The 24,716-nt window shown below is 50.7% G+C and overlaps 1 long non-coding RNA gene across 1 annotated transcript; it reads left to right on the top strand.

Annotated features, from left to right (window-relative positions):
- Positions 1-1,098: 1,098 nt before the first annotated feature.
- On the top strand, positions 1,099-4,632 carry LOC116970214. The gene is made up of 2 exons (XR_004411064.1): positions 1,099-1,255; positions 4,560-4,632. It is a non-coding gene; the product is annotated as an uncharacterized LOC116970214 (long non-coding RNA).
- The last annotated feature ends 20,084 nt before the right edge of the window (positions 4,633-24,716 follow it).

Below are 24,716 nucleotides of genomic sequence, written 5' to 3'. Positions count from 1 at the left end.
CTCTCTTCTCTCCTTCCCTCCCTCCCTCCCTCTCTCCTTCCCTCCATCCCTCTCTCCCTCTCTCTTCTCTCCTTCCCTCCCTCCATCCCTCTCTCCTTCCCTCCCTCCCTCCATCCTTCCCTCCCTCCCTCCCTCCCTCTCTCCCTCCCTCCTTCTCTCTCTCCCCCTCCCTCCCTCTCTCTCTTACTCCCTCCCTCCCATCCTCCCTATCTCCCTCCCTCTCTCTCTCTCTTCCTCCCCTCCTTCCATCCTTTCCCTCCCTCTCTCTCCCCCTCCTCCCTCCTCTCCCTCTCTCTCCCTCTCTCTTCTCTCCTCCTCCCCTCCCTCTCCCTCTCCCCCTTTCCCTCCATCCCTCTCTCCTTCCTCTCGTCCTTCCTTCCTTCCTCTCTCCTCTCTCCTTCCTCCCTCCTCCTCTCTCTCTCCCCCTCCCTCCTATCCTCTCTCTTCTCTCTCCTTCCTCTCTCCTCCCTCCCTCCCTCTCTCTCTTCCTCCCTCCTCCTCTCTCCCTCCCTCCTCCCTCCCGCCTCCATCCCTTCTCCCTCCCTCCATCCTCTCCTCTCCCTCTCTCCTCTCTCTCCCCCGCCTCCCTCTCCGTCCTCTCTCCCTCTCATCCTCTCTTCCCTCTCTCTCTCCTCCTCTCTCTCCTCTCCCTCCCTCTCCTTCCTCTCCTCCCTCCTCCCTCTCCCTCCCTCCTCTCTCCTCCGACGTCACTCTTCTCTCCTTCCCTCCCTCCCCCTCTCCCTTCCCTCCCTCCCCTACCCTCTCTCCTTCCCTCCCTCTCTCCTTCCCTCCCTCTCTCCTTCCCTCCCTCCTCTCTCTCTCCCCCTCCATCCTTCCTCCCTCTCTCCATCCCTCTCTCCTTCCTCTCTCTTCTCTCCTTCCCTCCCTCTTCCATCTCTCTGCCGCCGCCTTTCACCTGATCAGCCGCCGCTCGCGTCGCTATGGCGACCAGCCCAGGCCCCGCCCCGTCTACGTGACGTCACCGCACTCACCCCGCGCGTCGCCATGGAGACCAGGCCCCGCCCTTTATCCCCCCGCCATACATTTGCATATTGCCGCCGGCGGTCGCGATGGAGACCAGGCCCCGCCCTGATCCGTGACGCAAGTTTGAATTTGCCGCGTGCGGCCGCGAACCAACCGTCGGCTTGAGGCCCGGGCAAAGATGGCGGCGTGGGCGAGGCCCGGGCAAAGATGAAGCCTTGTCATCTGTGCTCCCACAAATAGCACCTGTCAGTCCCTGGGCCGCCAACACTGGGTGAGAGCTGGGAGTGAAAAACGTGCGAGAGACCAAGCCCGAGGGAATGGTGCATACTGTAGCGAGTCTTATAGAAACATAGAAACATAGACAATAGGTGCAGGAGTAGAGGCCATTCGGCCCTTCGAGCCTGCACCGCCATTCAATATGATCATGGCTGATCATCCAACTCAGTATCCCGTACCTGCCTTCTCTCCATACCCCCTGATCCCCTTAGCCACAAGGGCCACATCTAACTCCCTCTTAAATATAGCCAATGAACTGTGGCCTCGACTACCCTCTGTGGCAGGGAGTTCCAGAGATTCACCACTCTCTGTGTGTAAAAAGTTCTTCTCATCTCGGTTTTAAAGGATTTCCCCCTTATCCTTAAGCTGTGACCCCTTGTCCTGGACTTCCCCAACATCGGGAGCAATCTTCCTGCATCTAGCCTGTCCAACCCCTTAAGAATTTTGTAAGTTTCTATAAGATCCCCTCTCAATCTCCTAAATTCTAGAGAGTATAAACCAAGTCTATCCAGTCTTTCTTCATAAGACAGTCCTGACATCCCAGGAATCAGTCTGGTGAACCTTCTCTGTACTCCCTCTATGGCAATAATGTCCTACCTCAGATTTGGAGACCAAAACTGTACGCAATACTCCAGGTGTGGTCTCACCAAGACCCTGTACAACTGCAGTAGAACCTCCCTGCTCCTATACTCAAATCCTTTTGCTATGAAAGCTAACATACCATTCGCTTTCTTCACTGCCTGCTGCACCTGCATGCCCACTTTCAATGACTGGTGTACCATGACACCCAGGTCTCGCTGCATCTCCCCTTTTCCTAGTCGGCCACCATTTAGATAATAGTCTGATAGTCTAATATATACTTGAATCCAGTATATATGCTTTAAATTGGATTGCAGCGTTTTTGAAAGGGGGGAGGCTGTGCGATCACTAGCCTTGGGGGGGTACCTGGTGAGGGAGTGGAGCAACCGAGTGGGGAGAGGGTGTGGAAGAAGGGTAGGAACATTTTGAAATTTGATGTATTAAAATCATGTTTTAGTGCACTGTAGAAGTATGATTTCAATGTTTTTTGTATGAAGTCTTTTTAAGAGGTAACTTTTTAAGGGGTAACTTTATCCACACAAAGGGTGATGGGTGTATGGAACAAGCTGCCAGAGGAGGTAGTTGAGGCAGGGACCATCCCAACATTTAAGAAAAAACTGCCTGATACATGGATAGGACAGGTTTGGAGGTATGGACCAAAAGCAGGTAGCGTAGCTGGGACATGTTGGCGAGTGTGGGCAAGTTGCGCCGAAGGGCCTGTTTTCACACTGTATCACTCTATGACTACATTATACCTCCACCATGCATGAATGCTTCAAAATCAAGTGATCGAGTTTTATTGCCATATACAGGTACTCATAGAAACATAGAAAATAGGTGCAAGAATATGCCATTCGGCCCTTCGAGCCAGCACTGCCATTCAATACGATCATGGCTATTCATCTAAAATCAGTACCTCTTTCCTGTTTTTTACCCATATCCCTTGATGTCGTTAGCCCCAAGAACTAAATGTAACTCTCTCTTGAAAACATCCAGTGAATTGGCCTGCACTGCCTTCTATGGCAGAGAATTCCACAGATTCACAACTCTCTGCGTGAAGAAAGTTTGTCCTCATCTCAGTCCTAACTGCCCCGCCCCTTTATTCTTAAACTGTGACCCATGGTTCTGAACGCCCCCAACATCGGGAACATTTTTCCTGCAGTTACAGTAAGTGAAAATCTAGCAGGCAAACAGGATGCTTTCTCCAACCACCCCCATTTGAAGTCCACTACCTTCCACCGTTTCTACCCAGTGCTTGGTACTTACTTCCAGCAGCCACTGGTTGTCCTCCAGGATGCAGTCTGATCCATGCCGGTCACATGGGCAAATTCGACACAGAGACTCTCTCTTCCTCCCCCCTCTCTTCCGCTCTCTCTCCTCTCAACCCCCCTCTCTCTCCCCCTCTATCTCTCCCCTCCCCCTTTCCCCTCTCCCTCTGTCTCTCCTCTCACCCCCTCTCTCTCCCGTCTCCTCCTCTCACTCTCTCCCCTTCCCTCTCTTCTCTCCCCCCCCTCTCTCTTCCTCTCTCTTCCCCCCTCTCCCTTCTTTCCCCTCTCTCCCTCCCACCTTACTCTTCCCCCTCTCCTCTCTCTCTCTCTCTCCCTCTCTCCCCTCTTTCACCTAACTCTCTCTCCCCTCTTTCCCCTAACTCTCTCTCCCCCTCTTTCTTCTCTCTCTCCCCCTCTTTCTTCTCTCTCTCCCCCCTTGCTTCCCCCCAACCTCTTTGTCCCTCCCTCTCTCTTTCCCCTCTCTCTCTATCTCTCCTCTCACCTCTCTCTCTTCCCCCCTCTCTCTTCCCCATTTATCCCTCCTACCTCACTCTTCCCCTTGCCCTCTCTCCCCTCTTTCTCCTCTGTCTCTATCTCTTTTTCTTTGCACCCCTATCTCTCTTTCCCCCTCTTCCCCCTCTCTCTTTTACCACCCCTCTCTTCCTCTTCTCTCTCCCATTCTCTCCTACCCTCTCCACCCCCTCTCTCTCTTCCCTCTCACCCCTCTCTCACTTCCCTCCCCCCTCTCCCATCTCACTCTCCCCCTCTCTCTCCCCTCTCCACCCCCCCCTCTTCTCTCTCTCCACTCCCCCCGTCTCTCCACTTTCTCTCCTTTCACCCCCCCCCCCTCTCTCTACCCCCACTGTCTCCCTGTCTCCTTCCCCTCTCTCTCTCTCTCCACCTCCCTTTGAGAGTCTGTCCCTTTGGCACAGAGACTCTTGCTGCAGCGGCGCAACGCTTCCGACGCCCGGGACACTCACACTGTCCAGAGTGCTCCATGGCCAGAGCTGCAGCGAGCGACACGCCGGCCCTGGCAAACACTCGTCCGTCCCGGCTCCCCGCATCTGTTCCGGCCGCTGGTTCTGCTCCCATCCCTCCCGCAGCCCGGCTCTCCAACACCCGCGGACCAGGCAGTTTATCCGTGTTTTGACATTTTTGTTGATCACAAAATATCTCACCACTGAGCGTGAGAAATTTCTGATGAGTGTGAGGGCGTGAGAGTTTGCTTGAGGGCGTGAGTCTCACGCTCAAAGCGTGAGAGTTGGCAGCCCTGCAGTCCTTGGGGATAGAATCAGCCACATTGTCCCTCTTTGCTTTTTTTCTTCTAATTCCAATATCTTTAGCAATAACTTAAAACTTGACCTTTAGTCAATATTTGGTGAACTTGGGCAACAGGTCAAATGGGAAGAACAATCCAAATGATTCTAACATTATCTCTAAACTCTGTTGCAGTTACACCTCCTGTTCCGCCTGGTTTCAGAAGAAATCTCTAATCTCCTGGAAGGCCAAAGAGCACAAGAGAAGCTAAATGAAAAAGATCAAGAAATATTGGAATAGATTGATAAAGTTTTTGTCTGGCAATATCTTTGGACTGAACGCTAAAGAGGGGACAATTGTAGCCGGACTGATCACACTATTTACATTCTGCTTACACTTGATCTTTCTAATAGGCGATTATCGCTTTTTCATGCGGATCAAAAACTCAACCGATTTTAATACTGAACAGCGGAAGAAATATAATGAAACTGTTTTCTTCTGTGTTGTTTCTCAAATGGTTGTTTGTTTGGGCATCATTGCAGTCTTTGGACTGTTTGTGTCAATTTGGAAGGAGATTTACTGGGGAGTAGGAGCCTACGTCATTTGGGTCTTCCTCTACGAGTTTGCACATGTTGCCATCCTCTTTATCTCAAAAGAAGAGCATAGTGTATTTAGGAGAAATTCGTACATCATGGCGTGGTGCGGTTTGATTTTGCGCTTCTTCATGGAAGTCCTCTGGCTTGTTTTCTTTATCAGATACACCATAGAGCTGTATAAAATAAGCAAAAGTGCGGAAGACCAATCAAGACACATGCGGCCGCAACCACCAAAGCTCAAATTTGCAATAGTGGAGGAGATGGCCATGTGATGGAGGGTCAGTCGGCACCTAACAAGATTCTCTTTGCATTTCTGCCGACCAGCTTGGGCATTTTCTTGCAGCTGTCCCATAGACACCGACTGATAAGACCAGGAGAGCCCCATTCAGTGGACATGTTGGGCCATCATTATACGGACGTGGACTTAATCTGTGCTCAATTACTAAACTTGTTACGCCTGTTAAATACTAATGACCACCTTCAACAGTGGAATAAATAAACGTTTCTTTTTCCCTCAGGGCAGCACATTTGGTTTATGTATCTTGTTGTTTCTTGTAATTTGTTGTGTTTTATGAATGTTGGCAGACAAATTCCCTCCTGGGATAAATAAAGTTTGATCGTATCATCTTTCCTGTGTTCTATGGATTGTATTCCCAATGGGATTATTCCCCAATAATTCATCCAGCAAAGGATTATGAAAGTAATGGGAAGAAAATGGAAACAGACAATTCTGGGTATATTTGACAGTTTGGGTAGCAGTGAGAGCAGCTCGGGTATTGAGGGCAGAGGAGAAGAAGTTGAGAGAGAGGGAAGAGGGTGGTGAATATGTGGAGATCATGGCCACGGGAGGCTGTGGAGCAAAGATACTAGCTCTAGGATCTTTGCTGTGGAGGCTGTCAATGGATATTTTTAAGGTGAATTCAAGATTCAAGAGAGTTTATTGTCATGTGTCCCTGATAGGACAATGAAATTCTTGCTTTGCTTCAGCACAACAGAACATAGTAGGCATGACTTCAGAACAGATCAGTGTGTCCATATCTTCTATATTACTAAAAGTCTGATCTTGACCGCTTTTGGCCCACTGTGCTGCGATTTCCGAGAGAACACCGCCACCTACGGCCGTCATTTTTGACCACTTCACTCAGAGCCCCCCTCCGCCTTCCGGGACCGGAGGATTTTTCCCATCAAAAATCAGAGAGATATTAATGTTATTGAAAAATTTGCCATTCTCTCTGCTGCCCCCGCTGGCGGCAGGGGGGAGGGACTATAAAACCTGGAAGTGCAGTCCGTCACTCAGCCTCTGCCAGACCCAGGAAGCGAGATGGTCACGGCTCTCTGAGCTGCGAATAACACTGAACGCACGTTACCTCCACGGTAAGTCCCCTCGATGCGGCCGTAAAGTGGTTAATGCCCAATTGTTTGCCTCGCGTTTTTAAAATGTTTGTGTTCACAAAATGAATTTTGGTTGTCGGGTGGCTAATTTTGGTTGTCAGGTGGCTGCAGCCCAATTGTTTGCCTCGCCTTTTTAACAAGTTTGTGTTCACAAAATGAATTTTGGTTGTCAGGTGGCTGCAGCCCAATTGTTTGCCTTGGCTTGGCTTTTAAAATCGTTGCAACAGTTGGATGCCAGCCCAATAATCCATTCGGCCCACAATGTCTATACTAGCCCTCTGGAAACCAGTACCTTCGGCCCGCAACACCCATACTAACGCAACAGAAAGCCCCCCACCCCACTGGCGAGCAATATTGGAATTGGTGGAGAGGTGGAATATTGCGTTGGTGACCAGCCCTCCCATTATATAAATATATACACACATAAATAAATAAACTGATAAAGTGCAAATAACAGATAATGGGCTATCGGTGCGCTATTATCTGCAAATAACAGATAATGGGCTATGGTGAAGATCGATAGATTCTTGATTAGTACGTGTGTTTGAGTTTGTGGGGAGAAGGCAGTTAAATGGGGTTGATAGGCAAAGATAGAGTCATGATTGAATGGCGGAGTAGACTTGATGGGCAAATTACCCAATTCTACTCCTACAACTTATGAACTCATGAAGACGTATAGAAACATGTCAAGAGATGTTGGTGATCTTTCCTGTTGGGACCCTACTTCAGAATTAAATGTCGTCTGTTCGTTTCCTTCACAGAAGCTGCCTGATATGCTGAGTTCTTCCAGCACTTATGTTTTGCATAAATAGAAGGATAACAATATATTCTATGGTCCCTCAAGATTTCTGCAGATACTTTGGAACCATAAAGGCTCCTCCATTTTAATTCCTCCTATTTGCAAGCAGGAAACTCCCATCAAGTTTAAAACATGTGGCACAAAGCAGATGAGCTATTTCTCAGCCTTGCTTGCTGTTGGTTGGACTGATTATGGGCTCCAGTTCCAAATACAAGTATTTGTATTTTTTTCCGTCAACAATTGGATTGAAAGGAGGAGAAGAGGTGTAATTGAATGAATGAATCAGTTTATTGGTCAGTATTCACATACAAGGAATTTGCCTTTAAGAAGGGTTTCGGCCCGAAACGTTGCCTATTTCCTTCGCTCCATAGATGCTGTTGCACCGCTGAGTTTCTCCAGCACTTTTGTCTACCTTGTTTGCCTTTCAATCATGACTCATCTATCTTTCCCTATCAACCCCATTTAACTGCCTTCTCCCCATAAACTCAAGACACACGTACTAATCAAGAATCTATCGATCGCCACCTTAAAAAATACCCATTGATATCCTCCTGTGGCCACGATCTCCACAGATTCATCACCCTCTTCCCTCTCTCACCTTCTTCTACTCTGCCCTCAGTTCCCGAGCTTCCATGACCTTCACATTAAAGACCCATCTAGACATATACATTTAAGAGTCAGCGAATGGTACAATTTGGAACAAGGATGGTTCAACATAACCTTCAGAAGACAGGCATCCAGGGGCGCTGCATGATGGCTACCTCTGTCTACAGTCTGTTTGTTTCATTATCATTTTTTAATTTTTAGTTTGTTTAAAGTGTGTTTTGGAGGATTTTTTCAGTATTTTATGTGGGGGAGTTTTTCAGTCAGTTCCTGGCGAAGGTGCGACTATACTCCGAGTCGCGCCCTTGCCCCCCTCCTCGCTGCCTACCAACTGGATTGGCACGGCCTTTCCTGCCGGGAACCGGACCAGAGCTTCAGCAGCGGGTGTAGGGCGACACGGTGGCGCAGATGGTAGAGCTGCTGCCTCAGAGCGTCGGAGACCCTGGTTCGATCCTGACCTCGGGTGCTGTGCGTCTGTGTATGTGTATGGAGTTTGCATGTTCTCCCTGTGACCGCCTGGGTGGAGCTGCTGCCTCATAGCGCCGGAGAACCGAGTTCTATCCTGACGTCGGGTGCTATCTGTCTGTGTGTGTGTGTGTCCATTTTACCCACATGCCCCATCTATACTAGCCCCACCTCGTGTAATTTAAGGTAGGCATAGTGGCGCAGTGGTAGAGTCGCTGCCTCACAGCGCCAGGGAGCCAGCTTCCATCCTGACTACGGGCGCTGTCTGTGTAGAGTTTGCACGTTCTCTCTGTGACCGCATGAGTTTCCCCCCGGGTGCCGCGGTCTTCATGCCATTGACGTGAGACTCACGGGTCTATAATTTCCTGGATTCTCTCTACTTCGCTTCTTAAATGAAGGAACGACATTAGCTGCATCCCCATTCCTCTGGGAACTGGCCTGTGGCTGGAGAAGAGGCGAAGATCCTTCCTTTAAGGGACGTAGAGAAAATCCAGTGAATTATAAACCTCACATCAGTGGGGTAGGAAAACTACTGGAGAGGATTCCTTGAGATAGGGTTTACTCCCAATTCGAAGAGAATGGGTTAATAAGGGACAGTCGGAGTAGGGTTTGTAGATGCAGGATCTTGTCACCTGCACGAGTGTGTCGGTCACACCCCCATCTCCACCACCGATCCAAACTTGAGTCGTTGTGAACCTTTCTGCTTGACCTTGACCGAGTCGTCGACCCTCTGCTGAAATCTGTACAGCTCCAGGGTGTAGCGGGTCAAGAAGATGATCCAGTACACCTCGACGATGCAACGGAGGGCCATTCCTGTGAACTCCATGGCGTTCATGGTCTTTGGAAAGCTTTCATGCTTGGGCATAAAGAAAATCAAGAGGAACATCTGTCCCAACTCGAAAAAGACGACCCAAACGATATAGCCAGCGATTCCCCAGTATACCTCCTTCCAGATGGACAGGAAGAGGGCGAAGACTGCAAAGATGCCCACAGTCACAAGGCCAATGGATGTCAGGCAGAACTGGTGAAGGGTCACGTAAAATGAAACCTTCTCATTGCTGCTGGTGTAGTTTGTCAACTTGTACAGGCGTAGGTTGCCCGATTCGAAGATGAGGTGCAAGATCGACGTGACCAAGGTGAACAGCCCGGCCACGATGGTCCCCTCTTTGGCCGACAGTCCGCAGACGTTACCGCGGATCAGCCTCTTGCATCCGAACCAAACCTTGTGAAGGTTCATCGCTCAGGCTTCCTGGCGATCTGCGCATTAGCAAAGGCTTCTCCGGAAGCTTCGGTGCGATGGGAAGAAAAGCAAACAGGTCACTGGAACAGAGCACACAACACATTGGTACAGGTATCGACATTAGGAGGTCGTGTTGCACTTTAGTTCAGAGATACAGCGCGGCAACAGGCCCTTCGGCCCACCGGGTCCGCACTAACCAGCGATCCCCGTACATGAACACTATCCTACACCCACTAGGGATAATTTACAATTACACCGAGCCAATTAGCCGACAAACCTGTACGTACGTCTTTGGAGTGTGAGAGGCCACACCACAGAGTTCCCGTGGAGAAAACACAGGCGGGACATGGAGAGAATGTACAAAGTCCACACAGACAGCACCCGTGGTCAGGATCGAACCCGGGTCTCTGGCACCGTGAGGCAGCAACTCTACCACTGTGCCACCCTTGAGTTACATAAGACATTGGTGAGGCCACACTTTGGAGTATTGTGTTCCAGTTTTTCACTGCTTTTCACTGTACCTCGAGATACATGTGACAATAAACTACACTCAAACTCAGCTCACTTTTATGGGCACTTTGTTATCGGAAAGATGTAGTCAAGCTGCGAAGGATGCGAAGAAGATTTACAAGGATGTTGCCAGAACGAGAGGCTGAGCTATGGGGAGAGGTTGAACAGGCTAGGATGCTACTCCTCGGAGTGCAGGAGGATGAGGGGTGATTATAGATGTGTACGAAATCATGAGAGGAAAAAAATTGGGTAAACGCACAGAGTCTTTTGAATCAATAGTCAGATGGGGGGGGGGGGGGGGGGATTTAACAAGAACCTGAGGGGTAACTTTTTGACACTAAGGGTGGTGGGTGTATGGAATGAGCTGCCGGAGGAAGTAGTTGAGACAATTTGCCTGTGGCCTCACTCTGGCAATGGAGGAGGCCCACGACCGAAAGGGCAGTATGAAAATGGGAAAGGGGGTTAAAATGATTAGCAACCATGAGGTGCGGTAGACCTTGGTGGACAAAGCTCAAGTGCTCAGCGAAACAGTAGCATAACCTTCTCAGTCTGAAAAAGAAGAGTCCCGTCCCGAAACCTCGGCTGACAATTCTCACCCCAGGTACACTCAGCGGGTCAGGCAGCATCTCTGGGGAAAATAAATAGGTGACGTTTATGCGTGGAGACACTTCTCAAAATTTCACCTGTTCCAGAGATGCTGCCTGACCCGCTGAGTTAGTCCACCTTTCTGTGGCTATCTTTAAATAAACACACTATGAGGGGGCTGTAAAAACAAATGTTGCGTGCTTTCCAGGCCAATCATCCAATAATGATTACAATTAAACCGTACCCGAGTACATTAGAATGTAATGTGGCAGCGGCAATGAAAGTGCGGGTCATAATGAAAAGTGCAAAGGGGGTAGATTGGAAGATTGGGCAATGGCCCTGAGCTATGGGAGGACTATTTCGTGGCCTGATTACTGACCAGCGGGGAAGAGTGAATCTGAGGGTTACGGAGTTACTCCAGGTTTTTGTGTCCATCTTTGGTATAAGCCATCAACTGCAGTTCCTTCCTACACATCCTTCCTTCTAATATTGCCGTCTCAATCCTTCTCATTGAACCACCACACAAGCCAAACACAATTCCTTCTTTTGCCCCCAATTTCCTCCCTTGCGCACTGACTGGCATTCAATTCTCCCTGCAAACTCACAGCCCATTCCTTCAACATCTCCAGTACAACTTCCCTTCTGTCCCCCGAATCTCTCCCACACTCAATACTCCTACCGCTCTTGAGTTCTTTGGCCGTTAGTATTTACCAGGGGTAACAAGCACAGTAAATGAGCACTGTTTAAATCTCTGTACATTTAATGAGTGGCCCAACGTGTCCACCTAATGGGGCGTCCTGGTCTGGTGTCCATTTGCTAGAAAATGCCCAAGCTGGTCGGCAGAAAGGCAAAGAGCATCTTGTCAGGTTAGGGTGGGATTGCCTCCTCCGTTGCTGCAAATTTGTCATTTGGTGGTTGCGGCAGCACGTGTCTTGACCGTTCTTCCGCGTTTCCACTCATTGCAAACAGCTCTGCCGCGTGTTTGCTCAGTAAAATAAGCCAGAAGGTCTCCATGCAGCTGCGTAGAGCCATGCCAATCCACGCTATGATGTCCATCCATTTCCTAATTTCATCATGGTTAGACGTCACACAATCACCTGGATGCAAATATGTGCCAACTCGTAGAGGACGAGCCAAATTACATAGGCCCCCACCCCCCAGTAACTCTCCTTCCGGACTGCCAGGAACAGTCCCAAGATCGCAACGATGCCCAAAGTATAGAGGGATATGGATAAGGTGCAGTAGATAACAAGGCCATGAGAATGCACCAAGAGTACATCTTCGTAATCGGTTGCGTTTTTTTATCAACGTGAACATGCGATAATGATCTGTTTCAAACATCAGGTATATGGCTCATATAAACAACGAGAACAGTCTGCCTGTAAGTGTGCCCTGCTTAGGGTTCAGTCCGCAAATATTGCCGCTCCACAATCTTATGAATCGTCTCCAAATTTTTTTTAGGATTCTCATTTTATGTCTCTTGTGGCCTCCGTCCTTCCAGGGGGTTAGGAATTTGTTCTGAAGCCAGGCGGGGCGGGAAGTGTGGTAAATGAGTCACTGCAACAGAGTTTACAACAAATGTTGGAATCATTTGGATTGTCCTTCCCATTTGACCTATGCCCAAATTCTACCGGGCACCAGAAACGACTTAAAATAGTGGTTAAAAATAGGAATTACAAGGGGAAAAAAAACGATGAGAGAATGTGGCTGATTGTATCTCCATGGGCCACTGATGTCAGGAAGGACAGGGCTGTTTGTCAACTCTTCTGTCTGGTTGGGGGTCTTGAAACTGATCAAAAATGTAGATGGAAGCAAGTGATTCAGCACACTGAACCGCTACTGGTACAGCAATCCCGTTCATCTCTTTCCACACATAGCCTGCACATTATTCTCGCACAGGTGTCTGTCCAATTCTATTTTGAAGGCACTGTTTAATGACTTTTTAATGCGGGGGGTAGGGGTCAATTTTACTTCTAGGTCCCTACCTGGTCGGTGAGGCAGCTCTTTCTCCGGTCTGCCCGTCGACCCGTCCTCGTGGCCTACCAGCGGGCTTGGAGCGCCGTTTCCTGGCGGGAACCGCCCAGCACCTCGGCCTCGGTGGCGGCACAGCACTGGAGCGCTATCGTGGAGCGGAGCGGGCGATGCCTTGCCTGGGTCGCCGCGCTGGATCGACGCGCTGGAGCTCCGGTGAGCTGGACCGCCGTGTTCAACACCTCCGGGCTGCGGGTCTGCGGAGCGGAGCGGGCGGCGCCGATTTCAACATCGGGAGCCTGGGAGCTCCAAACCGGCGCGGCCTTGTCGGCTTCGGAAGCCGCGGTCTCCAGCTAGAAAGCGGCCGTTCCAGGTGGCCCAGCCGCTGAGAGGACTCTCCCGACGCCGGGGCAAGACCACCCGGTGAGAACGGCCAGGAACATCGGGCCTCCGTAGAGGCAATTGCGGTGGCCTCAATAGGCCTGACTTTGGGGTGGACTTGGGGTGGGGACTGGACATTGTGCCTTCCCCCACAGTGGTATCCATTGTGGGGGGATGATTTTTTTGTCTGTAAGGTAATCCTGTTAGTCTTTGTCCAAGATGGCTGCCGTGAAGGGAGAGTGGACGCTGGCGCGCTTTAGCTGCCGCTGCTCTCTCTTCACATTGTGTTTTTGATTTTTTGTTTTTGGACTGAATTCTGTCTTTAATTTGTGTTTCTATGATGTCTTTATTATTTATTTTCTGATTATATGTTTATATTCCTGTTAATCTATGTAAGGTGTCCTTGAGATGTCTGAAAGGCGCCCCAAAATAAAATTTATTATTATTATTATTACCTCATTGGTGACCCGTGGACTATCTTTGATCGGACTTTGCTGGCTTTACCTTGCAATAGACAATAAACAATAGGTGCAGGGGTAGGCCATTCGGCCCATCGAGCCAGCACCGCCATTCAATGTGATAATGGCTAATCATTCCCAATCAGTACCCTGTTCCTGCCTTCTCCCCACCTCACTCCACTATCTTTAAGAGCCCTATCTAGCTCTCTCTTGAAAGTATCCAGAGAACCGGCCTCCACCGCCCTCTGAGGCAGAGAATTCCACAGACTCACAACTCTCTGTGAGAAAAAGTGTTTCCTCGTCTCCGTTCTAAATGGCTTACTCCCTATTCTTAAACTGTGGTCCCTGGTTCTAGACTCCCCCAACATCGGGAACATGATTCCTGCCTCTAGCGTGTCCAAACCCTCAATAATCTTGCACTGGACGTTATTCCCCTATCATGTATCTGTACACCGTAAATGGCTCGATTGTAAGTATGTGCTGTCTTTCCGCTGACTGGTTAGCACGCCACAGAATCTTTTCACTGCACCTCGGTGCACGTGACAATAATATAAACTATTGCTCATCGTGGCGAGGCCCTTGAGAAGGCGGTAATGAGGGACAAAATGCTGGTTGAGACCCTTCTTCAGACACGAAACGTCACCCATTCCTTCTCTCCAGAGATGCTGCCTGTCCCACTGAGTTACTCCAGCTTTTTGTGTCAATCTTCAATTTTATAACGTGATATTCTCCTTGCCGCTATTCACAGGTTCGCTTGCTTCTTCCAAAATCCCTCGTTCCCAATCTCCCCACTTTACCAGACACCCCACAATATTCCAGCCAACTCCCCCAGCTCCCAATGTTGCTGCACCCCTTTATCCCTCTCGTTCCACAGCCCTCCCCCCTAACATAGGCCCTTACTCCCTGGTACCCAATATTCTCATTTCAAAAACTGTCCCCTTTAATTCCAATACACCACCGAACATTGCCTCCAATTCATTCCACCAACCCCTTCCCCTTCAATATTCCCCTTCCTCTCAATATTCACACTTCTGGTCGTAATATTAGCGCCCATCCCAATATTTGCCCACCTGCCACAGTACCCAATATTTGTCTATCAGTTGGTATCTTCCAGTATTGCCTTGACCCTCCCTCAGTGTTCCCTCCCGAGTGTTCCTACTCCCCTCCTTCCTCAAACATTCCCCGCCCCATCCTGACACCTGATATCCCATCCCTCCCTCCTACCCATAGTTCACCCACCTCACTCTTTCCCCTACTCCAAAAGTCCTCACGCCAAGCATCTCCTCCCTCAATACCTCTCTCTCACCTCCTCCTCATGGACCAGCTTTCTCCCTCATTCCATCTGACCACTCCCGTCCAACCTCCCTCCCCCACTTCCCCCCTCCCCCTCTCTTCCTCCACACTCTGCCACCTCATTCCCCCCCTCTTCCTCCTTTCACTCACTCCCTCCCAATGCACTTGACGTTCCCTTCACTGCTGATGATCCGGACATTCATATTGTCCCTGCATTCTCCCCCATGTTCCTCCCTCTCTCCCGCTCTCACTCTTACCATCCCTCCATCCATCCCTCTCTCCCTCCCTCCTTCTCTCTCCATCCCTCCTCCCTCTCTCCCTCCCTCCGTCCTTCCATCCCTCTCTCCCTCCTTCCCTCTCCCCCTCCTTCCCTCCATCCCTCTCTCCCTCCCTCCATCCCTCTCTCCCTCCCTCCATCCTTCCTCCCTCTCTCCCTCCCTCCATCCCTCTCCCTCCCTCCTTCTCTCTCCATCCCTCCCTCCCCCTCCATCCTTCCTCCCTCTCTCCCTCCATCCCTCTCTCCCTCCTTCTCTCTCCCTCCCTCCTCCCTCCCTCCTTCCATTCCTCTCCCTCCTTCCCTCCATCCCTCTCCCCCTCCATCCTTCCTCCCTCTCTCCCTCCCTCTCCCCCTCCCTCCCCCTCCATCCTTCCTCTCTCTCTCCCTCCCTCCTTCTCTCTCCCTCCCTCCCTCTCCCTCCTCCCTTCCTCCCTCCTCCCTTCCTCCCTCCTTCCATTCCTCTCTCCCTCCTTCCCTCTCATCCCCCTCCCCCTCCACCCTTCCTCCCTCTCTCCCTCCCTCCATCCCTCTCTCCCTCCCTCCTTCTCTCTCCCTCCATCCCTCTCTCCCTCCCTCCTTCTCTCTCCCTCCCTCCTCCCTTCCTCCCTCCTTCCATTCCTCTCTCCCTCCTTCCCTCTCCTCCTCCATCCTCCCTCCTTCTCTCTCCATCCCTCCCTCCCCCTCCATCCTTCCTCCCTCTCTCCCTCCATCCCTCTCTCCCTCCTTCCCTCTCCCCCTCCATCCTTCCTCCCTCTCTCCCTCCCTCCTTCTCTCTCCCTCCCTCCCTCCTCCCTTCCTCCCTCCTTCCATTCCTCCCTCCTTCCCTCTCATCCCCCTCCCCTCCCCCTCCATCCCTCTCTCCCTCCTCCCTCCCTCTCTCCCTCCCTCCTTCTCTCTCCCTCCCTCCCTCCCCCTCCATCCCTCCTCCCTCTCTCCCTCCCTCCATCCCTCCCTCCTTCTCTCTCCCTCCCTCTCCCTCCCTTCCTCCCTCCTTCCATTCCTCTCTCCCTCCTTCCCTCCATCCCTCTCCCCCTCCATCCTTCCTCCCTCTCTCCCTCCCTCCTTCTCTCTCAATCCCTCCCTCCCCCTCCCTCCTTCCTCCCTCTCTCCCTCCCTCCCTCCCTCTCTCCCTCCTTCCTTCTCTCTCCCTCCCTCCATCCTTCCTCCATCCCTCTCCCTCCTTCTCTCTCCCTCCCTCCTTCTCTCTCCCTCCCTCCTTCTCTCTCCATCCCTCCCTCCCCCTCCCTCCCCCCTCCCTCTCTCCCCCTCCCTCCCTCCATCCCTCTCTCCCCCTCCCTCCCTCCCTCCATCCCTCCCTCTCTCCCTCCCTCCTTCTCTCGCCATCCCTCCCTTCCCCTCCATCCTCCCTCCCTCTCTCCCTCCATCCCTCTCTCCCTCCCTCCTTCTCTCTCCATCCCTCCCTCCCCCTCCATCCTTCCTCCATCTCTCCCTCCCTCCATCCCTCCCTCCTTCTCTCTCCCTCCCTCCCTCTCCCTCCTTCTCTCTCCATTCCTCCCTCCCCCTCCATCCCTCTCTCCCTCCCCCCTTCGCTCTCCATCCCTCCCTCCCCCTCCATCCTTCCTTCCTCCCTCTCTCCCTCCCTCTCCCCTCCCTCCTTCTCTCTCCCCCTCCCTCCCCCTCCATTCTCCCTCTCCCCTCCCCCCCTTCTCCTCCCTCCTTCCCTCCTTCTCTCTCCCTCCCTCCCTCTCCTGTCATCCTTCCCTCCCTCTCCTGCCCTTCCTCGCTTCCTTCCAGCCCTCCCTCCCCCTCCATCCCTCTCCTCCCTTCCTCACTCCACCTTCTCTCTCTACCATCCTCCTCCCCCTCCATCCTCCCTCCCCCTCCCTCCTCCACCCTCTCTCCTCCTTCCCGTCTCCCCCTTCCATTCCATTCCTTCCCTCCTCTCCTCCTCCTCTCTCTCCTCCCTCCCTCTCGCATCCTCCCTTCACTCCCATGCCTTCCATTCCTCCTCCTTCCCTCTATCCTCCATCGCTCAGCCTCCTCCCCCTCCATCCCTCTCTCCCTTCCCTAACGCATCCTTCCGCCCTCCGCCCCTCCTCCCCCATCCCTCTCCCCTCCATCCCTCTCCCTCCCCCTCTCCCTCCATCCCTCTCCCTCCCCCTCTCCCACATCCCATGTCCATCTCTCTGCCGCCGCCTTTCACCTGATCAGCCGCCGCTCGCGTCGCTATGGCGACCAGCCCAGGCCCCGCCCTTCACCCCACCCCATCTACGTGACGTCACCGCACTCACCCCGCGCGTCGCCATGGAGACCAGGCCCCGCCCTTTATCCCCGCGACATATTTGCATATTGCCGCTGGCGGTCTCTATGGAGACCAGGCCCCGCCCTGATCCGTGACGCAAGCTGTCGGCTTGAGGCCGGCAAGATGGCGGCGTGGGCGGGGCCCGGGCAAAGATGAAGCCTTGTCATCTGTGCTCCCACAAATAGCACTTGTCAGTCCTTGGGGATAGAATCAGCCACATTGTCCCTCTTTGCTTTTTTTCTTCTAATTCCAATATCTTTAGCAATGACTTAAAACTTGACCTTTAGTCAATATTTGGTGAACTTGGGCAACAGGTGAACAATCCAAATGATTCCAACATTATCTCTAAACTCTGTTGCAGTTACACCTCCCGTTCCGCCTGGTTTCAGAAGAAATCTCTAATCTCCTGGAAGGCCAAAGAGCACAAGAGAAGCTAAATGAAAAAGATCAAGAAATATTGGAATAGATTGATAAAGTTTTTGACTGGCAATATCATTTGACTGAACGCTAAAGAGGGGACAATTGTAGCCGGACTGATCACAATATTTACATTCTGCTTACACTTGATCTTTCTAATAGGCGATTATCGCTTTTTCATGCGGATCAAAAACTCAACCGATTTTAATACTGAACAGCGGAAGAAATATAATGAAACTGTTTTCTTCTGTGTTGTTTCTCAAATGGTTGTTTGTTTGGGCATCATTGCAGTCTTTGGACTGTTTGTGTCAATTTGGAAGGAGATTTACTGGGGAGTAGGAGCCTACGTCATTTGGGTCTTCCTCTACGAGCTTGCACATGTTGCCATCCTCTTTATCTCAAAAGAAGAGCATAGTGTATTTAGGAGACATTCGTACATCATGGCGTGGTGCGGTTTGATTTTGCGCTTCTTCATGGAAGTCCTCTGGCTTGTTTTCTTTATCAGATACACCATAGAGCTGTATAAAATAAGCAAAAGTGCGGAAGACCAATCAAGACACATGCGGCCGCAACCACCAAAGCTCAAATTTGCAATAGTGGAGGAGATGGCCATGTGATGGAGGGTCAGTCGGCACCTAACAAGATTCTCTTTGCATTTCTGCCGACCAGCTTGGGCATTTTCTTGCAGCTGTCCCATAGACACCGACTGATAAGACCAGGAGAGCCCCATTCAGTGGACATGTTGGGCCATCATTATACGGACGTGGACTTAATCTGTGCTCAATTACTAAACTTGTTACGCCTGTTAAATACTAATGACCACCTTCAACAGTGGAATAAATAAACGTTTATTTTTCCCTTAGGGCAGCACATTTGGTTTATGTATCTTGTTGTTTCTTGTAATTTGTTGTGTGTTATGACTGTTGGCAGACAAATTCCCTCCTGGGATAAATAAAGTTTGATCGTATCATCTTTCCTGTGTTCTATGGATTGTATTCCCAATGGGATTATTCCCCAATAATTCACCCAGCAAAGGATTATGAAAGTAATGGAAAGAAAATGGAACCAGACAATTCTGGGTATATTTGACAGTTTGGGTAGCAGCTCGGGAATTGAGGGCAGAGGAGAAGAAGATGAGAGAGAGGGAAGAGGGTGGTGAATCTGTGGAGATCATGGCCACAGGAAGCTGTGGAGGCTGTCAATGGATATTTTTAAGGTGAATTCAAGAGAGTTTATCGTCATGTGTCCCTGATAGGACAATGAAATTCTTGCTTTGCTTCAGCACAATAGAACATAGTAGGCATGACTACAGAACAGATCAGTGTGTCCATATACCATTATATAAATATATACACACATGAATAAATAAACTGATAAAGTGCAAATAACAGATAATGGGCTATCGATGCGCTATTATCTGCAAATAACAGATAATGGGCTATGGTGAAGATCGATAGATTCTTGATTATTACGTGTGTTTGAGTTTATGGGGAGAAGGCAGTTAAATGGGGTTGATAGGGAAAGATAGATGAGTCATGATTGAATGGCGGAGTAGACTTGATGGGCGAATTACCCAATTCTACTCCTACAACTTATGAACTCATGAAGACGTATTGAAACATGACAAGAGATGTTGGTGGTCTTTCCTGTTGGGACCCTACTTCAGACTTAAATGTCATCTGTTCGTTTCCTTCACAGAAGCTGCCTGATATGCTGAGTTCTTCCAGCACTTACGTTTTGCTTAAATATATATATAATATAATCTTTATTACGGACTTGAGGTCCAGACAAGGGTCAACATTACATTAAAAAAAAATGCATTGCATATTAAAAAATATCATAAAGTACATATAAAATCTTAGAATATCACTTATAAAAGCATCATAAATTATATATTTTTTAAACACAATACATGTTAAAAATCCAGATTAAAAGAATGATTAAATAGAAGGATAACGATATATTCTATGGTCCTTCAAGATTTCTGCAGATACTTTGGAACCATAGAGGCTCCTCCATTTAAATTCCTCCTATTTGCACGCAGGAAACTCCCATCAAGTTTAAAACATGTGGCCCAAAGCAGATAAGCTATTTCTCAGACTTGCTTGCTGTTGGTTGGACTGATTGTGGGCTACAGTTCCAAATACAAGTATAGGGAGGTTTCACGGCAGTCGGGTCACGACCCATGACCCGTACTGTTGCTACGCTATGCCAAATGGAGTTGGTACTCTACGCCAAATGGCGATGAACTGCAGGTAGGCACTTACCATTGTTTCCAGCGTAGCGGGCCCGTTAAAACTCGCCGAAATTGTCAGTTTTTGTGCTGTAAATAATTATGGAAATCGGGATAAGCGTGAGAGAGATTTAGCCTACTTCAGAATTCCAAAAGTGAGGAGAAATGACGGTAGATAGAAACGAGAGCTGAAGGGACAACAACAGCCAGAGTGCTTGGCGAACATTGGCCGTTTTCTCATTGCATTTCATCAACTAAAGCATTATTTGTGTTTTTTCTTGATTCCTTTGGCATCTAAAAAGTTTCAGAAGTGATAAATCTGGCTATAATTTTTTTAAATTTCCCATGGTTCTCAAGTGGGTTTTTACATACAAAAAGAAAACACCTCTGAAGCAACATTTACAGCCAGATTTATCACTTCTGAGACTTTTTAGATACCTTACCGTTGATGAAATGCAGTGAGCAAACGCGATAATTCCCAATATTTTCAATTCCGATATCTGCACGGCCAATGTTCGCCAAGCACTTTAGCTGTTGTTTCGGCCCGAAACGTTGCCTATTTCCTTCGCTCCATAGATGCTGCTGCACCCGCTGAGTTTCTCCAGCACTTTTGTCTACCTTGTTTGCCTTTCAATCATGACTCATCTATCTTTCCCTATCAACCCCATTTAACTGCTTTCTCCCCATAAACTCAAGACACACGTACTAATCAAGAATCTATCGATCTCCACCTTAAAAATACCCATTGATATCCTCCTGTGGCCACGATCTCCACAGATTTATCACCCTCTTCCCTCTCTCTCACCCTCTTCTACTCTGCCCTCAGTTCCCGAACTTCCATGATCTTCACGTTAGAGACCCATCTAGACATATACATTTAAGAGTCAGCGAATGGTACAATTTGGAACAAGAACAGTTCAATATAACCTTACGAAGACAGGCATCCGGGGGCGCTGCATGATGGCTACCTCTGCCTACAGTCTGAAGTCTGAAGAAGGGTTTCGGCCCGAAACGTCGCCTATTTCCTTCGCTCCATAGATGCTGCTGCTCCCACTGAGTTTCCCCAGCAATTTTGTGTACCTTCTGCCTACAGTCTGTTTGTTTCTCTATCTTTTTTTATTTTTTATTTGTTTAAAGTATGTTTTGGAGGATTTTTTTCAGTATTTTATGTGGGGAAGGGGGGAACCGTTTTTCAGTCAGTTCCTGGCGAGGGTGCGACTATTCTCCGAGTCGAGCCCTCGCCCCCCCTCCTCGCTGCCTACCAACTGGATTGGCGCGCCCTTTCCTGCCGGGGACCGGACCAGAGCTTCAGCAGCGGCGGCGCAGCGCTGGATACATCGTGAAGCGGGCGATGCCTCACCTGGGATCGCCGTTTGAAGCTCGGGAGTGTTGGGCCCGCTGCATCAACATCGCGCGGCTGTGGTTTACGGAGCTCCCGGGCGCTGACCAACATCACGGAGTCCTCGGATCCTTTGCCGAGGGCCGCCAGCGTTGAATCTCCGCCCAGCTCGGCCTGTGGACTTCGGGAGCCACGGACTCCGGTGGGATGTGGCCGATTCGGAGGTCCGGGCCGCTGAGGATGCCGACGTCGGAGTTCCATCGTCCCGGCGAGAGGGCCTGGGCATCGGGCCGCCCGTAGCGGCGACTGCGGGGGGCTCGGGAGGCCCCGACCACGGGTGACCATCGGGGAACATCAACGAGGACATTGACTGAACTTTGGAGTCTTCCCTCACAGTGGGAAACTTTGATACAGCTGTGGGGATGTTTGTGTAGTAGACTATTGTGTTCTGTGCTCTGAAACTTACAGAATTCGTAAGGGGTTGGACAGGCTAGATGCAGGAAGATTGTTCCCGATGTTGGGGAAGTCCAGAACAAGGGGCCACACACAGTTTAAGGATAAGGGGGAAATCTTTTAGGACCGAGATGAGAAAAACATTTTTTTTTTCACACACAGAGAGTGGTGAATCTGTGGAATTCTCTGCCACAGAAGGTAGTTGAGGCCACAGTTCATTGGCTATATTTAAGAGGGAGTTAGATGTGGCCCTTGTGGCTAAAGGGATCAGGGGGTATGGAGGGAAGGCAGGGATGGGATAGAAACATAGAAACATAGAAATTAGGTGCAGGAGTAGGCCATTCGAGCCTGCACCGCCATTCAATATGATCATGGCTGATCATCCAACTCAGTATCCCTTACCTGCCTTCTCTCCATACCCTCTGATCCCCTTAGCCACAAGGGCCACATCTAATTCCCTCTTAAATATAGCCAATGAACTGGCCTCGACTACCCTCTGTGGCAGGGAGTTCCAGAGATTCACCACTCTGTGTGAAAAAAGTTCTTCTCATCTCGGTTTTAAAGGATTTCCCCCTTATCCTTAAGCTGTGACCCCTTGTCCTGGACTTCCCCAACATCGGGAGCAATCTTCCTGCATCTAGCCTGTCCAACCCCTTAAGAATTTTGTAAGTTTCTATAAGATCCCCTCTCAATCTCCTAAATTCTACAGAGTATAAACCAAGTCTATCCAGTCTTTCTTCATAAGACAGTCCTGACATCCCAGAAATCAGTCTGGTGAACCTTCTCTGCACTCCCTCTATGGCAATAATGTCCTTCCTCAGATTTGGAGACCAAAACTGTACGCAATACTCCAGGTGTGGTCTCACCAAGACCCTGTACAACTGCAGTAGAACCTCCCTGCTCCTATACTCAAATCCTTTTGCTATGAAAGCTAACATACCATTCGCTTTCTTCACTGCCTGCTGCACCTGCATGCCTACTTTCAATGACTGGTGTACCATGACACCCAGGTCTCGCTGCATCTCCCCTTTTCCTAGTCGGCCACCATTCAGATAATAGTCTGCTTTCCTGTTTTTGCCGAGTTGCCGATACTGAGTTGGATGATCAGCCATGATCGTATTGAATGGCGGTGCAGGCTCGAAGGGCCGAATGGCCTCTACTCCTGCACCTATTGTCTATGTTTCTAGGAATTAATCATGGTTATTGAAGAGTTGAAGCACGTGTTAAGTGTCTCACATGTCAGTGAGGTTTGGACAAGGGGGTTGATATTGGATGGAATCAATTGCCACATTAACACATCGTTGTGTGTTGTTGTATCTCGGGGCTTCTGAGCGTAACAACTCAAACGTGTCGCCTCCAAGGCTTCACCTTTGCCCGGGCCTCGCCCACGCCGCCATCTTGCGGGCCTCAAGGCGACGGTTGGTCGCGGCCGCGCGCTCGCGCCTTGGCGGCAAATTCAAATCATGCGTCACGGGTCAGGGCGGGGCCTGGTCTCCATGGCGACCGCCGGCGGCAATACGCATATTTGCCGCGGGGGGGTAAAGGGCGGGGCCTGGTCTCCATGGCGACGCGCGGGGGGAGTGCGGTGACGTCGCGTGGGCGGGGCCTGGGCTGGTCGCCATAGCGACGCGAGCGGCGGCCGATCAGGTGAAAGGCGGCGGCAGAGAGATGGACATGTGATGTGGGAGAGAGGGAGGGAGAGAAGGAGAGAAGGAGAGAAGGAGAGAAGGAGAGAGAATGAGGGAGGAGGAGAGAGGGAGATGGAGGAGGGATGGAGAGAAGGAGGGAGGGAGGGAGGGAGTGAGGGAGAGAGAAGGAGGGAGGGAGGGTAAGAGGGAGATGGAGGAGGGATGGAGAGAAGGAGGGAGGGAGAGAAGGGAGGAGGGATGGAGGGAGGGAGGAGAAGGAAGGAGGGAGGGTAAGAGAGATGGAGGGAGAGAGGGATGGAAGGAAGGAGGGATGGAGAGAGAAGGAGGGAGGGAGGATGGAGAGAGAGGCAGGAGGGAGGGAGGGATAGAGAGATGGAGAGAGGGAGGGAGGGATGGAGGGATGGAGAGAGAAGGAGGGAGGGTAAGGGGGTGAAGGAGGGAGGGATGGAGAGAGGGAGGGTTGGAGAGAGGGGGGGGGATGGAGGGAAGGAGGGAGAGAGAGTGGGAGGGAAGGAGGGAGAGAGGGATAAAAGAGAGAAGGAGGGGGTGAGAGGGAGATGGAGGGAGAGAGGGATGGGGGGAGAAGGGAGAGTGGGAGGGATGGAGGGAGGGTAAGAGGGAGATGGAGGGAAGGATGGAGGGAGGGGTGGAGAGAGAAGGAGGGAGAGAGAGGGGAGGAGGGATGGAGAGAGAAGGAGGGTTTAAGAGAGGGAGCAAGGGAGAGAGTGAGGGAGAGAGAAGGAGGGAGGAGGGAGGGAGGAGAGAGTGATGGGGGATGGAGGGAGGAGGGATGGAGGGAGTGGGGAAGGAGGGAGAGTGGGAGGGACGGAGAGGGAAGGAGGGAGTGAGGGAGAGAAGGAGGGAGTGAGGGAGAGAGAGAGAGAGGATGGATGGAGGGAAGGGTGGAGAGATTGGGAGGGATGGATGGAGAAGGAAGGAGGGAGAGAGGGATGAACAGAGGGAGGGGAGGAGGGAGGGAATTTGATTACGAATGTCAGAGGTTATGGGGAGAAGGCGGGAGAGTGGGGTTAGGAGGGTGAGATAGATCAGCCATGATTGAATGGCGGTGTAGACTTGATGGGCCGAGTGATTTTATGAATTAGGGATGGATGGATGGATGGAGGGAGGTGTGAATGTGGGGAGTGTGGGAGGAAGGAAGGTTGGTCACAACTACAAGATGGTTAATATGAGCCTTCTGCCGCCGCACGAGCCTGGCTAGCTGTCGGCATCTCCAACTAGATAGGAGAGTTTGTGCTGTCTTCACTGCTCCCACAAATAGCACTTTCCTTCCTGAGGTAGTCATATTCCGCTTGGGCAGTCTGCACCCTAATGGCATAAACATTGAATTCACCAATTTCCAGTAGCCCTTGCTGTCTCCTCCCCTTCTCAGCTCTCCCTCAGCCCTCTGGCTCCTCCTCTTCCTTTTTC

This window comes from Amblyraja radiata, unplaced genomic scaffold (assembly GCF_010909765.2).
Source record: "Amblyraja radiata isolate CabotCenter1 unplaced genomic scaffold, sAmbRad1.1.pri scaffold_646_ctg1, whole genome shotgun sequence".
Classification (NCBI taxonomy): Eukaryota; Metazoa; Chordata; class Chondrichthyes; order Rajiformes; family Rajidae; genus Amblyraja; species Amblyraja radiata.
This window is presented reverse-complemented; position numbering and strand designations above follow the sequence as displayed.